This window comes from Haliotis rubra, unplaced genomic scaffold, assembly GCF_003918875.1.
Source record: "Haliotis rubra isolate DU_JTF1 unplaced genomic scaffold, ASM391887v1 Scf308, whole genome shotgun sequence".
NCBI lineage: Eukaryota > Metazoa > Mollusca > Gastropoda > Lepetellida > Haliotidae > Haliotis > Haliotis rubra.
The window spans coordinates 362,552-379,206 of NW_025766978.1; the positions used below are offsets into that span (position 1 = coordinate 362,552).

Sequence of the window (16,655 nt, forward strand, 5' to 3'; positions counted from 1 at the left end):
GATTATTTTAAAGTGAAGCCAAAGATTTTTTTCTACAATTTTCGACAGTATTTATTAGATTGTAACGAAAGAAAACAAAATGAAATTGAAAGTTATTCTTTCCATATTCCTGCTAATCTGTATTTCATATCCTAACTATATTTTCTGTCTTCTCAAGACCGGTTTGCTGATCCGAAGAGATGATCGTCCTTGGACAGAAAAGTATTCAACAAAATACAGATAAGAGTATGATAGGGCAGGCATACTTTTTGGAGAGTGGAAACAGGCCCTAAACAAGAAGATGATCAGTGGAACTTTCAAGGAACAGAGATTGAGCGTGATTAGAATTAAACATGAGGACTTGCATGACGATAAACCTGACTTTTGTCTTTGTAGATTAATATTTGGGAAGCTAGAAGAGTTGATGGGAAGAACATTCTACGCCAATTGATATAGCTGATACAGATGCACCTAAACACCATTGGACGAAATGTCAACTTTCTGAACAATGATATGTTCAAAGAAGTTCGAAATACACTGGACAATGCAATGAAGTAGGGGCCAGTGCAAGTTTATGTTTAATGCAAAGGAAGGTGGACGTAATCAGTTTGGAACAAGAAGTTAAACTGTGGCAAATGGGTTTGCTTGGAGCAAACTCCCTGTTCTGAAGGCATTTTGGTTTTATCATTTAAAACTGCTCGCTCAATCACACCCAGTACAAACTGGTCGTATCGCCTGAATACACCCGGGGATGAGTGCGATTGAAATGCGAAGTAGGTTTGCACATATAAGACGGCACACGAGCAAACATAGTCTGTCTCACAGTCCCTGAACCACATTATTTTCCCACTGCCAAGCCCTCTCTGCAGTGCTAAAGCCCTAAATAAAGCAAGTCTAGATTTCCTCTGAATCTCTGGTCACCCTGGGGTTCCTTTTCAATTTAAATGGGCTTGTTTGTTACTATCAAAATTATAAATATTCAGAGACTAAGCATTAGTCTAAGGCAAACACACATACACACACACACACACATATGGTAATTATTATATAAACATTATTCGAATAGAGGTAGTGCAAGGTGCAATGATGGTGCTTTTGATGAACAATATCTACCATACATATGATTTGGCTACCGCATCTAACGTTGGATCTTTAAATTCCAACGGGCTAAATATATTAACAGCGGAAACTAAAACTACTTTCGTGCACCTAAATGTCATTGTCGTGTTACGCGCACTGATAATCCATTTTGACGTCCGTGTTCTCTGTCTTGTAATATACATGCCATGCTTGGTCTCTACGGAATTGGGCTAAAATCTGCAGGCTTGTTGGTATAGTGAGTCTTTACTTACCCCGGGCGTGATCCGACTCTGCGCTTTACAGACACTTTCTGTAGAAGGCCCCCGGGCGCCTGTGATATGGCCTGCACCTGCACCAGGAAGTATTCATTGTTTACGGCAATTAACTCGACACAAGGCACAGTTAATATTATGTTCAGTATCCCATGGTTACGTATTTATTTTTACATACTTGTATTTCACAGGATATACGTTTTGCGACTATACCGTGACTGTATTCTTCGTAATGTATTGTGGTGTTTTATCATCATATACAAGGCTTAGGGTTTGAACTCCTCGAGGAGCTGGGGGACAAAGTCGAGTGCAGACTGCACATCATCAACTGGATGGACTGTAGTAACATATATTCTTGTATGATTTATGTATGATAAGTAAACTCCCCCACCCACCCACTGACCCATCTCCACGCCACCCACCCATCTCCACGCCACCCAGACAGCGAGAGGATTTCCTCAAGGAAGCACGGCCTAGAGGAACATATCATGAACTTCTACATTGGTTAGAGTGAGAGAAGGCCTATGTTCCCGGTGGAGAACCTAGTAACTCTCCTGATTTGCATCAAGAAATCAGGAGGTACCAAAACTAAATCTTTGAGAAGAATAGGGAACATGACGACAGTGTACCTTGAGATGTAAGCGAGACATCTCAGTGGTGAGATCTGAATATTTATCATGTTTTTTCCTGAATCTTGTTAATCACATTGTTGTCAAGAGGAGCAAACAAATCCAATAGCATAAATAAGTTCATTGGCTTGATCAAGGAGGACATGATCAAGTTTGTTGGCCGGAGTCGGAGTCACAGCCACAGACAAAAAAAAGTAATAGAAGCAACGAACCATGCCATCATGTCGTTTAAGATATGTTGTATGTGCCTAGGTAGGGCATCCACTGACGAGGTTCTGAACAGTTTCAGCGAATTCATTACACAGTCTCAGAATCAATTTGGCGATTGTTAGTAGGGCTGCGCAATAGAACCGGTTTACCGGTATTTACCGGTTCAGACATGAAAACGATACGTATTGCGATAAGCTGATCGAAAACCTGTATTTTGACATGCATTCGGAAAACTTCGTAACACTCGGAAATCTTCGTATATTTCCGTTTTATAAATTGTTCCTTTCCTTTTTTTTATTTGTGCCAAATACTATTTACATTTTTATTTTGTCATGATTAAAAGTTTTTATTAAAGCTTAATCAAGCATGGTGATTTTGTTGTGTTTTTGCTTTATAAATCAAGCATTAACTCGATTATAAGTAGTTTTTTTTTGTTAAAAGAGAACTTCTTGCAATATATTGCAATACATATCGCAATATATGCTTTCGCATCGCAATATATCGCAATATGAAAATTCTCTGCAATACCCACTCCTAATTGTTAGTATTATTTACTGTATTTGCAGCAAAGAGGGATGTCAGGCTTGTTTGGCTCATCACCAGCCCAGGGTCCTAGACCCCTTTACAGACGTCTCCCAACTCTACAGCCTTCTACATTATTGAGCACAACAACAACGTCAGACAACTTGGTACTAGGAATGTAAGCGAAGTGTCACCCTCGAAAGATAGGTCGGCCTTTTCTGGATCTTGCCAATCATATGTGTGTCAAAAGGGGCAGAAAATTCAGTGATATTCATAATCAATCTCATGAAAAGACAAGGTCGGGTATGTAGGCTTGGTGTGGTCAAACATCACTGACGTGACATTTAGTGAGCCTGTTCTGCATATTTACCATGTTATTACTGAATATTGTCCGTCACATAAGTGTCAGAAGAGACAGAGAATTCAATGACGTATAAATATCCAAAGAGGCGAATGCAAGGTTGTTGGCATGAATACGTTTAAAGCTGTGTGAATACAGGCCAATTCCAGAGAATCAATTTCCACGACGCCTTCAGCATAACCTGGGTCGTACCACAGAAGGCACCTGAGCCAAAACCACAAGATGAGGAGCATGACGAGGATCTAGACACGCTAAAATGTCGCTTTAGATACCGTGTTTGTGCCATCGATGGACATCCACTGACAAGGTGTTGGACAGTCTCGTTAACTGAATTGCATAATGCACAGTGTATATTTACATTTTGATGCTGAATCAAACAGTGACGATTTCGAGATGGAAGCAAACCGAAAGCCAAACTTAATACTGATCAAACTTTCAGGCCATGGAACTTCATCCACGCGAAGAAATCACCAGTTTGCTCAACACTCCGCACACAAACTCAATTCAGTAGTTGCCCAGATAGCCTTTCTTTAAAAACAAATCCTCAGCCGATTTGATATGTCACTTTGCGTCATTGACATTCATTTCTGAGTCGTCTATCAGCACAGAACAATAACCGAAATCACCTAACAATATTTCCATATGGTCCTATCTTGTTTAGATATAATACACAACTACTTATGGCATCTTTGAAAATAAACAAAATGGCTTTTTAGCACACAAATATCGTATGGGTCATGTAAATTAATTTCTGTTCCAACAGATTTTCAAATTGCAGTTACATAAGTAAAAGTCTGTGTATGTTTTCAAAAAAGTTAATGAAATACTTCCTTCGATATGGTAAATAGTAGTCTGTCATACAGACGCTGAAGCAAATATATCCAAGAAACCCCACGCAAGTCTAGAAAATGTGGCAAGTCTAGATTTCCACAGCTTCAGGCTGAAAATGAAGAAAGTCTTAGGGCTCCTTTTCAGTATATTCTATTTATTTTACTATGAACCTGTCTTTCCGTAAATTATATTCATTTTAGAGACTAGTTGTTAGGGGCTTAGCGTTAACAGCATCATCGACGCCAGTGTGCCATTATTAGAGATCAGCATCATCGTCTACAGGATATCAGTGATGTGTCGATTGGAGAACATCACCATAGTCGGTCCTTAGAGATCAGCATCGTCGTCTATAGGAGGTCAAACTTGCAGTTCCTATAGTTCAGCATTGTCGTCTACAGGAGGTCAAACATGCGGTCCTTAGAGATCAGCATCGTCGTCTACAGGAGGTCAGACTTGCAGTCCTTAGAGATCAGCATCGTCGTCTACAGGAGGTCAGACTTGCAGTCCACAGAGATCAGTATCTTCGTCTACAGGAGGTCAGATTAAAAGTCCTTAGAGATGAGCATCGTCGTCTACAGGAGGTCAAACTTGCAGTTCTTAGGGACTTGCAGTCCATAGACATCACTCTCGTCTACAGTAGGTCAGATTTAAAGTCCTTAGAGATGAGCATCGTCGTCTACAGGAGTTCAAACTTGCAGTTCTTATGGATCAGTATCGTCGTCTACAGGAGGTCAGACTTGCAGTCCATAGACATCACTCTCGTCTACAGGAGGTCAGACTTGCAGTCCTTAGAGATCAGCATCGTCGTTTACAGTAGGTCAAACTTGCAGTCCTTAGAGATCAGCATCGTCGTTTACAGTAGGTCAAACTTGCAGTCCTTAGAGATCAGCATTGTCGTCTATAGGAAGTCAAACTTGCAGTCCTTAGATTTCAGCATTGTCGTCTACAAGAGGTCAAACTTGCAGTCCTTAGATTTCAGCATTGTCGTCTACAAGAGGTCAGACTTGCAGTCCTTAGAGATCAGCATCATCGTTTACATGAGGTGAGACTTGCAGTCCCGATATATCGCCATCGTCTACGGATGGTCAGACTTTCAATCCATAGGCATCACTCTCGTCTACGGGAGGTCAAACTTGCAGTCCCTAGAGATCACAACATCGTCTACACGAGGTACGACTTGCAGTCCTTAGAGATCGGCATCATCGTCTACGGGAGGTCAAACTTGCAGTCCCTAGAGATCACAATCGTCTACACGAGGTACGACTTGCAGTCCTTAGAGATCGGCATCATCGTCTACGGGAGGTCAAACTTGCAGTCCCTAGAGATCACCATCGCCTACACGAGGTACGACTTGCAGTCCTTAGAGATCGGCATCATCGTCTACGGGAGGTCAAACTTGCAGTCCCTAGAGATCACCATCGCCTACACGAGGTACGACTTCACAGTCGTCTACATGAGGTAGGAGTTCCTACTAGTTCATCACCATCCTCCTTAGAACCTTAGAGTCAGAGTCAGCTAACCTACCATCGTGTATTCGGCACCCGAATTCTCCCTGATGTTTGTCAGGAACATATCCAGGTTTGAAGACTTACTAGTGTGGATTCTGAACTCAGTACTGTGTCGACATTCCTGTAGACGATGCTGCTGAACGTAGTAAGTGCGGTATTCAGATACAAGGTGTTGCCCAGCTTGCCGCTCAGCAATATGTAGACAAGAACAGATCGCCTTGGAGTATCTACGGTCCATTAAAACTGTGATATAGTGGGCTGACTGTGAAAAACAATACAAGCTCGCACACACCAGCATGCATGCACACACACACACATATATATATATATATATATATATATATATATATATATATATATATATGTGTATATATATAGTTAAGTAAACAGGGCTTCAACTTATGTCGTAAAACAATGACTTCAACACATTTACCTTAAAATTTGCGCAACTCTTGTTTGCTCCTCCAGACAATCGCCATAGAAACCTCACGCAGAATTACATGACCAGCCAGGACTGCGTGTGTTGACACTAAACATGCACTCCATTGGGAACAACCGCCATGTTATTTGTGCAGTAAAAGATTCAATGGTCTAAAAACTGCCAATGTCACCATAAATAGATCAACTGCTCTAAATAGGCTCTGCCGCTTTACTACCCGCGGGGGATTTGTTATTTAGGGTCGTTGGAGCCTCGTTGGAGCCTGGATTCAATATTCTTTGGCCCGGCGAGCTACTGACACTCAGCCAATATCAGAAAATAATTATAGTGTATATAGCGTCCAGGCACGCCTTTGCCATTAGAATGAAATATAGCACATTGATGCCCAGAGTAAGTGTTGCTCAGTATACCAAACCTTATGTGTACAATTAAATCACGTATCGTCCTACAATATGCAGCGATAGTTGCCCCAAATCTCAAACAAACACACCTGTGTGATTGCGGGAATTTCGTTGACTATATTACATGTTCAGAAAGGTGGAATGTGTCTTGGAGAGGAGGATATTCCTTCAGCACGTGGAACTGTTAAGTAACACAGGCACCTTCAACACTAGATCTACAATGTGGTAACTGACATGTGTATCGTCCCTCATATCAACAAAACACACACAAATGCCAACCCTTCCTCCCCCCCCCCCTCAAAAAAAGGGCGCACCATTGATTTAGAACAATAAGTTACACTGTATACATGACTGTACGGCAGAAGTTTATATTTGCTTGTTTAACACTGCTTATTTCACTGTGAAAAACATATCAAATTTAAGCATCGAGAAATATTCACATGGATCAATCTTTGAACGACAATTCTTTATGCGACTGGACGGAAATTCAAGTACATGACATTGCATTTGTAAAGAGAAGTACATGTTTGTCACTGTTTAAGATACATGTAATGTTCTTCGTGGCTTTTAAGTGCTCTGTCGACAATATTTGGCAGGCATTTAAAGTGTGAGGAGACTATTTGAATGTGTATGCATTACTGATGATATCCGTGACACCTGTCTCGGCCTATATGACCTTTTTACCAGTTCTGTTCTCGTTTCAGCGTTCTGCTGCATTTAATGTCTCGGAGAATCACCATCAAACACCTGTGAAATGTCTAAACTTCACCAATCATACGATGGTTGAACAGATTTGTGTTAAGCGTCGGATGAAAATCGAAGCTCGTCTCAACTCCAACATTAGTTAACTATAATTATTTCTGTCATTGACTTCCAGTAATCACATTATCACACGCTGTGTAATTATAAAACAGTCTAGCGCAAATAACCCTTGTTTGCCTCGTTGAACTAGAACCGTTTACATTGGCACTTTCACTGTTTCTTAATGTACACGTAGCTCCATAGCATAACCAGAATATCAGTTTGTAAAACGTAGCCTAAATTCCTAGAAAAGTGACTTTAACTTCAAAATACGTAGAACGATTTTCTTGTCTGTGTAGAGTGAGTGAGTGATTTATGTTATGCCAAATGTATCTGGTCCTGGGAAAGGCGACCCGATGGCACATAGTAATAATAATGATCAACGTTATCAGCTACAATCCTTACTACACACACCCCTCTTGTACCTGGTGTAGACTCCCCCCCTTCCGGGATTCTTGCGGGTCGTTAAATAGGAAGTATACGTGGCCATTCAGACGCTGACACGAATCAGCAACTTCAACGACATATTAAGATTATCGATTTCCCTCGAGTTGATGGACGTTGCTCTGTCACAAAAACATCACACTGTTATTTCTGTAAATAATTTTCAGATATTGCATGAATGTCAATATTTCGAAGGATTAAGATCTGTTGTGGATATTGAATGACAGGACGAGTCTTCCCAAATCACCATAGTCCCAGCATGTGATGAGCCAATAAACTGTCTTCAAACACGATCACGTTAGGACTACGCCCCAGCCAGCAACACAAACGCTAAACATGGCAAACACTTTGACCCCTGTTTGTAGAATGTCAATATAACATGACGTTTTGTGAGTGAAGATGGCTAAGGCTGGTTAATGTCGATAGCGGGAGACTGACAAGGTTTCAGCAAACCTTGCCGAACCACTACTGCTTGTAATGTTTAATGTTCCTCGCCAGATCTGACAAGGTTACATGTTGATGCCATCTAAACCGTGTTAGTGAAGCAAAGCCCATCAAAGACATTCTGTAAAGTCGTTTCTGGCTTTGATGAGAGAGCTTCACCTCGGATGTCAAGTATAGTGTTTGTGCCCAGTCTCATTTATTGGGAGGAACGACAGATTATTATATATTTTTTCAATACAAAATGGACACGTCAGCTTTTTTGACACTTTGATCGGAGTATGTACCGATCGTTTACGAGATACGGCCGTGTAACTCGTAAAGGGGCGCTTGGAGACCCCTGATCCGAGTAATGGATGTCGTAATCAGTCTGTCAAAGTTGTGGCATTATTTAAGTGATTTTACATTATCAATAGTGTTTGTTCAAACGCTTGAGAACACTCTGACAAGCGGACAGTCTACCTACATCCGGAGAAATAATTGCTGAGATGTTACCCACAGTGTGAGCTGAGTATCAAATAGGAACACCTTGACTAGGGTTCAATGTTACCACTGGGTCAATGTTACCGTAAATCACTCCTGGTATCCCAGCGGTACACATTGATTACACATGTGAATGTAACAATTGGCTTGTATAGATCACAGCGGTCGATATTTCGACAGCGTGCCCAAATTGGAGTTGACTGCTAAATTAGAGGCAGTCGGTAAATACAATTCCCAATGTCAGCGCGAACCCCCACGTGCTATCGTGACAATGATGGATGATTATCTGAGGGCTGCTGAAATATCCGTGTAGAGGTTTATGAGAGAGAGGTTACAAGTTCGAATCTCGTCTTTACATCCACGCCAATAATTCTGCCTACGCAAACAGATTGATCTTGAGTAGACACGGAACGTGGATAGATGCAGCAGTGACGACTCTATTGGCAAACAGACAGAAACAGATAAACTCACACTCGGATCTACAGGCTAGTGTGTGAGTGAGTTGTGTTTGACGAAGCTGTGTTCCCGTGCCGCCAGTCACGGCGTCGTCAAGTGGGAGTAAAACAGGAAGCTCTTAGGCGTCAGAAACCCTTACCACTGTGCTAAATACATGCACGGACAAGATGCTACCACGCAGATGCGGATTTCGTACCAGATTTTTGGGGCCCATTGACGCACACACACCACCACCACCACACACACGCCTCCACACCACACACACACACCACCACCACCACACACACACACCACCCTCCACCCCCCGGCAACCACAGTGCGTATGCTTCATAAACGTCTGTGTACCGCTTACACAGCTTGGGTACCTGTGCACTTAAAAGAACCCACGAATCCGTTGGTATATGACCAGATGGTGGCCACATGAATACGTGCAAACACCTAGTTGCGGGTACAGCAACGTGCAGTGAACTTGGACAAAGTACTGTGACTATGTGTCCCAGTCCACCCAGCTGTGAATGGGTACCTCGTTAGGAGGAGAAAGCCACAATAACTCGGTGCGCCTAGTGGCTGCAAGAGTTGTATACCCCCCAGGGAGTCGAGATTGACAATGCGATGTGCCGTTCAGATTGACATCCATGATCGAGGGAAAAAATACCAGCGTTTTGAGCATGCACTAGTTGCCTGGATATGTGCGCTATATAAATATCCTATAATAATAATAAAATAATACAAATAATTTAAAAAAATAATAACAAGATTCAGGAAAAGCATGATAAATATGCGGACCTCGCCTTTGAAATGTCTCGCTTGCATCCCAAGTACACTGTCGTCAGGCTTCCCATTGTTCTCGGTTCCTTTGGTTTGGTACCTCCTGATCTCTTGGCGCAGATCAGGAGAGTGCCCGGGTTCTCCGCCGGGAGTACAGCCCTTCTGACACTCTGGGTAATGCAGAAGGCTGCAGTGTTGGGGAGTCTACATATTGTCCGGAAAGCTCTTGGTGGGTTCGACTAGGCAGCGTTTCCTGGGAGAAGTCCCATTCGCTGTCTGGGCTGCTTGTAGAGGGGGCAAGGGCCCTAAGCTGATGATGAGCCTTACCAGCCTGACTGTGCCAGGATCACCCGAACCCTCTCTGCTGCATTTTTTCATCTAAATCTGTAAATAAACATAATGAAACAATTTTGCGAATTCTGAATACTGGAATACATGAATGCAATAGTACTTAAACGTACTAAGCTGAATTCAGATATTATTTCGCCCTCATCAATATGCATAACAACCGGTTCCCATCTCAGCACTATTAGGATATGAGGCCCCAGCAGACAGTATATGCAGCGACACTATCGCCACCTATTCGAGGTTCTAAGTATCTGACGCTGAAGCACAGAGACACGTCACTTTGTTAATATATGTTTCCCTCATGAGAAGGGAACGCTAAAGGGGACTTCTGAGTTGGCATGAGTATATGATACCTCAAGATCATTTCAAAGTATGTCAGGCGAATTATGATTACATGATAATGTCACCCAGACACAATGTACCGACACCGAGCAGACCTGCCCTTGTTGAAGCCTCTTAATGCACAGCACGTGCAGGGCAACAAAAAGTAGCAGCGTGTAAGGTGCTTCTGTATGACGCGACCGGGAGTGGAATGACACACATTCCGCTCCCATCACAGCCGCCACATAAACCCTTCCAAATATTGGTAAGGAATATATCAGGAGAGTTGAAACACATTTTTTGTTTGGCCATTCTTGCCAACTGTCTGGTTACTATGTATTTACAGAATCAGCATTTGGAGTCAGAGCGAGGAAGACAAACAGTGAACATGGCATGGACGACAGCTGTGATGCCTGGGACAGGTTTTCTTGTCATTTTGAGCAAATCTCCTGCTGAGAGATCGTCTGCTTGTAGATGCCTGCAGCGTTTCCGTCGGGATGTGACCATCTTGACATGGAGTAGGAGATGCGTCGAAGACCATTACATGCTGCAAGTCCTGACGTATACGGTACGTTTTTCGCTATGTTTAATGGTTTCTGTCCCAAGGCAGTGATCCAACGCCATGTCAACCACTTCTATGTATGATTGGACGCAACGACAGATCGGGTTATATCTACTTTGCCGGTCACACTCGCAATACATCGATGCCAACCAGTTGACATCGTTTCTGTTGAGCACAAGGGATAGTTTTGATGAAAGCAAAAACTTTGAATAAAACCTAACTTTTTCATTTATCTCGAACAAAACTAGTTTCATGAGATACGTGGAAATCCATTCGATCATTACTCATAACTAAAATCAGAAGTTATAACTAGTTATGTTCGACAATATATCTAGTTGTGTCAATCATTATGCCCATTTATATCAGATAATGTATCCAGTTATGTCAAACAATATATCTTGTTATGTCAGGCAATATGTCAGGCAATATATCTTGTTGTGTCAGACAATATATCTAGTAATGCCAGACAATATATCTAGAAATGTCAGACAATATATCTAGTTATGTCAGGCAATATGTCTAGTTATATCCATAGAGGACGAGGGGCGGTCGGGTAGCCTAGTGGTTAAAAGCATTGGCTCGGCACGACGAAGACCCAGGTTCGAATCCCCACATGGGTACAATGTGTGAAGCCCATTTCTGGTGTCCCCCTCCGTGATATTGCTGGAATATTGCTAAAAGCGGCGTAAAACCAAACTCAGTCAGTGAGTCAGTCAGCCTAGAGGACGAGGCGTTTGCGTAACATTTATAACCGACCTTTAGCATTTATTTTTTGGGGCTCTAAATGAAGGAAATAAGACAATATAATCAACACATTCTACTTCATTGCCTACAGACTAGAATTACATTTCAGTATATTAGTTTACAACATCGGTTTTCAGCTTTCGTCATTAATCAGGTGGAGTAAGGAAGGGCTCTGAATGGATCAGACAAACTGCTTCCATGTTTACAGCATAATTCATCATGTTCAACAGATAATTCGTCTGTAAACATAGAACAGCAAACATAAAAATATAACCAATATTTACTATTTGTAAGGACTTGTATCAAATCGTTTGCAAGGACTGGGTGCGCACAAATTCGTATATATCGTTCACAAAACCTTTAATGCAAGTGAGATGTTTTATTCCCAAATTATCTTGAATATAAGTTTGAGAATACTTCTCATGTCAAAGTCAAGTCAAAGATATCTTATTGTTTGAAAGTCCATCATATACAAGTTTACATAATTATGGTATGAAGAAGGGGAAAAAACAACAATATATTTCTGTCATTTAGAAAATAAGAATTATGTCAGCAAATCAATAAATATAATTATTACAGATAAAAATGAAGAAATTACTGATTGCGGTGCAATCTTAAATGAACTAAAAGAGTTTTATAAGAAGTACGAAAATGATGCTTTTTTAGAAAATGTGATAACTCCAAGGTTGAGTCACCAACTGAGAGACAAATTTAAGGTCAAGATTTTCAGATTTATCAAAGATGATTAAAAAGAAATAAGATGTCGCTTACCATGAAGAGAGGAGTTATCACTTGTATTCCTGAAGCTAATAACAATAGGACCTTATTGAAGAACTGGCGACCAATTACTTTATTAAATGCTCTGTATAGATTAATAAGGGCATGTATCTCAAATCGGTTAAAAACTACCCTTGATTCTCTGATACAGAATAACCAGACTGGATGTATACCTGGCAGAACATTAAGAGAAAACACAAGGTTATTATTTGATATTATGTTTAAAACTAAGAAAAGAGACATGTCAGGTTAACTCATTTGATTAGTTTCGAAAAAGCATGAGACACAGTTTTCCAAAGATTTTATCAATTCTGTCCTAGTAAAATTTGGTTTTGGCCCTAAGATTATACGTTGGATTAATGTCTTAACTTATGACACATCTTCATGTGCTATTCAGAATGGACATATCTCTGATTTCTTCCCAAGTCAACGGGGCTGTAGGCAAGGGGATCCCATATCTCCACATCTGTTTCTGTTTGTTGCTGAAATCCTTGGATGGACAACATGAAACTATCAAGGGTATTGTAATTGATGATCAGGAATACAAATGAGGTCAATATGCAGATGACAGTGAAATATTTTTGGATGGCTCAGATGAAAACTTGTGTTCTGCTATAGAGACACATTACAATATGTCAGGACTAAAGATAAACATAGATAAGACTAAAGCAATCTGGATTGGCTCAAAAGCTGGTAGCAGAGATATACTTTGTCAAGATTTGAATATAGAATGGCAACGAAAACAAAGTGAAGTATTAGGAATTAAATTTGATTTGAATAATTCATGGGTTATTAACAAAGGAAAGACTGGAAGAAATTAATAGATTACTGGCAACTTGGAGAAAAAAACATTTGACTTTGATAGGGAAAATTGCTGTTATTAAGACATTGGCTCTTTCAAAATTAGTTCATATTTTTAACACCTTACCTAACCCTCCTGAACATTTAATCACCGCGCTTGAGAGAATATTTTTTAGATTCACCTTGAATGACAAAAGTGACAACATCAAACTGAGCACTTTAAAAAAAGTACAAATTGGGGGGTCTGCGCATGATTGATATTAAGACCTTTGTTACCGCCATGAAATTATCTAAACTCAAACTATATCTAAAAAAACAAACAAATCCCGGTAACCCATGCAACTTTCCTTTTAAGGATATGCTAAAATATTGAGCAAATTTTCAGAATATAGTTGCTGTTGATAATCCTTTTGGAAAGATGTTTTAAAAGCATGGAAATTATATTGCATCAAAAAATACTATAGAAGCAGAAAACATTTATGAAATCTTATCCCAACCTTTATAGCTGAGTAATATTAATTCCAAAAGTCAAATCACATTATTAAACCCTGGGCTAAAGATGGAATCTTGACAATCAAAGATCTTTGTGATGAACATGGGTTTATATCATTTGATCATTTGAAGCTTAAGTTTGATATAAGAGGTACACTCTTAGATCTTGGATATGTTATAAATATTTTACCTGAATCTTGGAAAAAGACTATAAAGGAATATAGATATATAAAAACATCAATGACCTCACAATAAATTCACTCCAAAAGGATTTCATATCCGCAAGAAAAGATTCAAGATTATTCTATGATAAATTGTTATCTGAAAATGTTAAACCTCACATGTGCCAAAAATAGGAAACATTATTTGATAGTATTGGTTGTGATTGGCTTTATGATTTTTTATATTTGCAGAAAGAATTTAAGAGATGTGAAACTGTTAGATTTTCAATATAAATTTCTGCACGGAATTTCTTATACCAAAAAAGAACTTTCTATAATGAATCTTGTTGACAATACAATATGTAATGTTTGCATATTGGGAATGTGATGAAACCAAAACTTTCTACGAAACGTATCCAGGCACTTAATTTGTCAAAAACTTTGATCTGGTTTGGTATTTTAGGTATAAGGACCCATTAATGAATCACATAATCTTATGTGCTAAGAGGTATATTCACACTTGCTCTTTGAAAGAAAACAATTCCAAAATTTGATAATTACTTAAGAATATTGAAAGACATATTCACCACTGAAAAAATCATTTCCAGAAGAAATAATAACGTTGAAAGCTTTTAGCCAAATGGTTTCCACTCATACCAGAATTAATCCTGAATCACTATAAAACCAAAACATATTACTGATATTGATATTTAATGTACTATATCTCTATTGAGCCCACATTCAACGTATTGGGAACAATAAATAAAAAAAAATAACAATTTATTTTTTAAATAATTACACCTGGTGAGAATATACCGATTGATAGATGCTGTGGAAATGATAAAAATATAACATTCATATAACAATTGGTGGTAATGAGGAGGACTTTTCAGAGTAAGGTAATTAAAAATCTGAAGTTCCATTCAACAAGTTATGTCTTAGGTCCCTTCCATGTTTTACAAATACAGATAATTTATATATTACATCGGCATCTTCGATGACAAAATAGAAACATGTATTCTTCAGGAATACATGTCTTACCAGTTCCGACACTAAAACCACTTCCTACCTTCTACGGTTGGTGCGAACAAATGTTTCCCCAAATTCCCATCAACGTCACCTTCAGCACCGACTGCAACAGTCATGATGTCACGACCGTGATCTGATTCTAACCCAGGATCCGGGCTAGAATATTGATCTTCAGTAACCCATGCTTGTCCTTAGAGGCGACTAATTGAATCGGGTGGTCAGGCTCGCTGACTTGGTTGACACATGTCATCGGTTCCCAATTGCGCAGATCGATGCTCGTGCTGTTGATCACTGGATTGTCTGGTCCAGACTCGATTATTTACAGACCGCCACCATATAGCTGGAATATTGCTGAGTGCGGCGTAAAACTAAACTCACTCACTCACTCACTCACGATATCACGCACCGCCAATGGTTCCTTTCTCGCTTTGAATGGTTTTGCATCTGTAACGTTATCATGAATTCATTCCTGTTTACAAACCTACAGCTTCTGTCTGCAGCTCGTGTCTTCGATACTTGTTTGCAATACTTACACACGGGGATCGTTCCTATCCGTCCATACACAGTGTTAGCCGGGGATCCCTCCTATACTGTCCATGCACAGTGTTCAGAACAAGGTTAATCATGCGTGCGCTTTAATCTATCAAAACGGATTTCATAAACCAACTCATAAATACATTAGGATCTTGTTAAGTAGCAGTTCAAAGTAAGCCGCTCAAAACATCTATTTATCCAGGAAGGGTAATTGTTTATGAGGATATATTTAGTCATGTTATTTGACGGAGTTGAAGGTTACTCCGAGCACACCAAAATTATGTGCAATGGCATTTGGTTCAAGAAAACAGAATGAGTCTTAAGCAAAGGAAAATTTGAATATGTGATTCAGTTATGTTAGCAATTAGTTGAATTTTGTTTCTGACACCTTTGCTTATATGACTGCGTTTTCGCAAATTTGAATGAAAAATTATCAGTTTTGACTGGTACAAACATTTGTAGGCCCCATGGTTCAAAATTCAAAAGAAATCTTTCTTCCTTCCTTTGTGTGTAACCATGACAACCGAATGGTCAATATTATGAATGCCCCTACCGCGACTGTCCACAGTGTTAAATGGTAATAAACATACCACGTAACATCGTGTGTAACTTGAATCCATAACATGCTAATAATATTCTTTTACATGCATTTCATAAATAATTAATGGACTCAGAAAAACCATAGCTGCTTGTATTAAGCACATGTTTCTAAAGGTTAAGTATATGTGCAAGTATGCCTCTTGTTTGTTTCTGGAAGTTTTTGTGCTGTTTATCCAGAGATGCTGGCCTTCATCCAGCCCACCACCAGTCAGTCTAAACGTGCGCCTAATGTCGTCCGTGCACATATATTTTGCTTTCTACATATACATGTGCTTCAAACGGAATCCGTTTCTGAGGAAAGTGAAGACTTCGTATTCCTTTGCACAAACATATTACATTTACTTGACCTGGTGGATATTTGTACTGTTGGACTGAAGTTCTAGAGTTTCATCGTAACTTAAGTAGTATTTACATGTGCCGAGTCAGCAACGAAACAAATGCTCCGAGACATTAACACTGATCCCCACTGTGTAACAAATATATATACAACACGATTTTTTCAAACTTATTATCTTCTGCTCTCTATTTCTACACAGACGTCATATTCAAAATTAACAACTAGATGTTCTAGTTCATCACCAGATTGTCTGGTATGTTAACTGGCCGCAGTTGCATGGTGTGAGTACTGGTATGTGGTCTCGGACTGTAAATACTCCCTGGC

General features: G+C 39.8%; 1 protein-coding gene and 1 long non-coding RNA gene across 7 annotated transcripts in view; one reads left to right on the forward strand and one right to left on the reverse strand.

The window, feature by feature from the left end:
• LOC124282951 (neuropeptide Y receptor type 2-like) overlaps positions 1–16,655 on the reverse strand; it is a 165,026-nt gene that overhangs the window by 55,361 nt on the left and 93,010 nt on the right. For 5 of the 6 annotated variants that reach the window (XR_006900287.1, XM_046719007.1, XM_046719004.1 and 2 more), the window contains one exon: positions 1,332–1,408. The exons of the other annotated variant lie outside the window; for it this stretch is intronic. The gene's annotated coding sequence lies outside the window, so the exon portion shown is untranslated. The remainder of the gene's footprint in view (positions 1–1,331; positions 1,409–16,655) is intronic. 6 annotated transcript variants of the gene reach the window in all.
• LOC124282954 lies at positions 9,251–9,500 on the forward strand. Its single transcript, XR_006900288.1, has 2 exons — positions 9,251–9,285; positions 9,434–9,500. It is a non-coding gene; the product is annotated as an uncharacterized LOC124282954 (long non-coding RNA).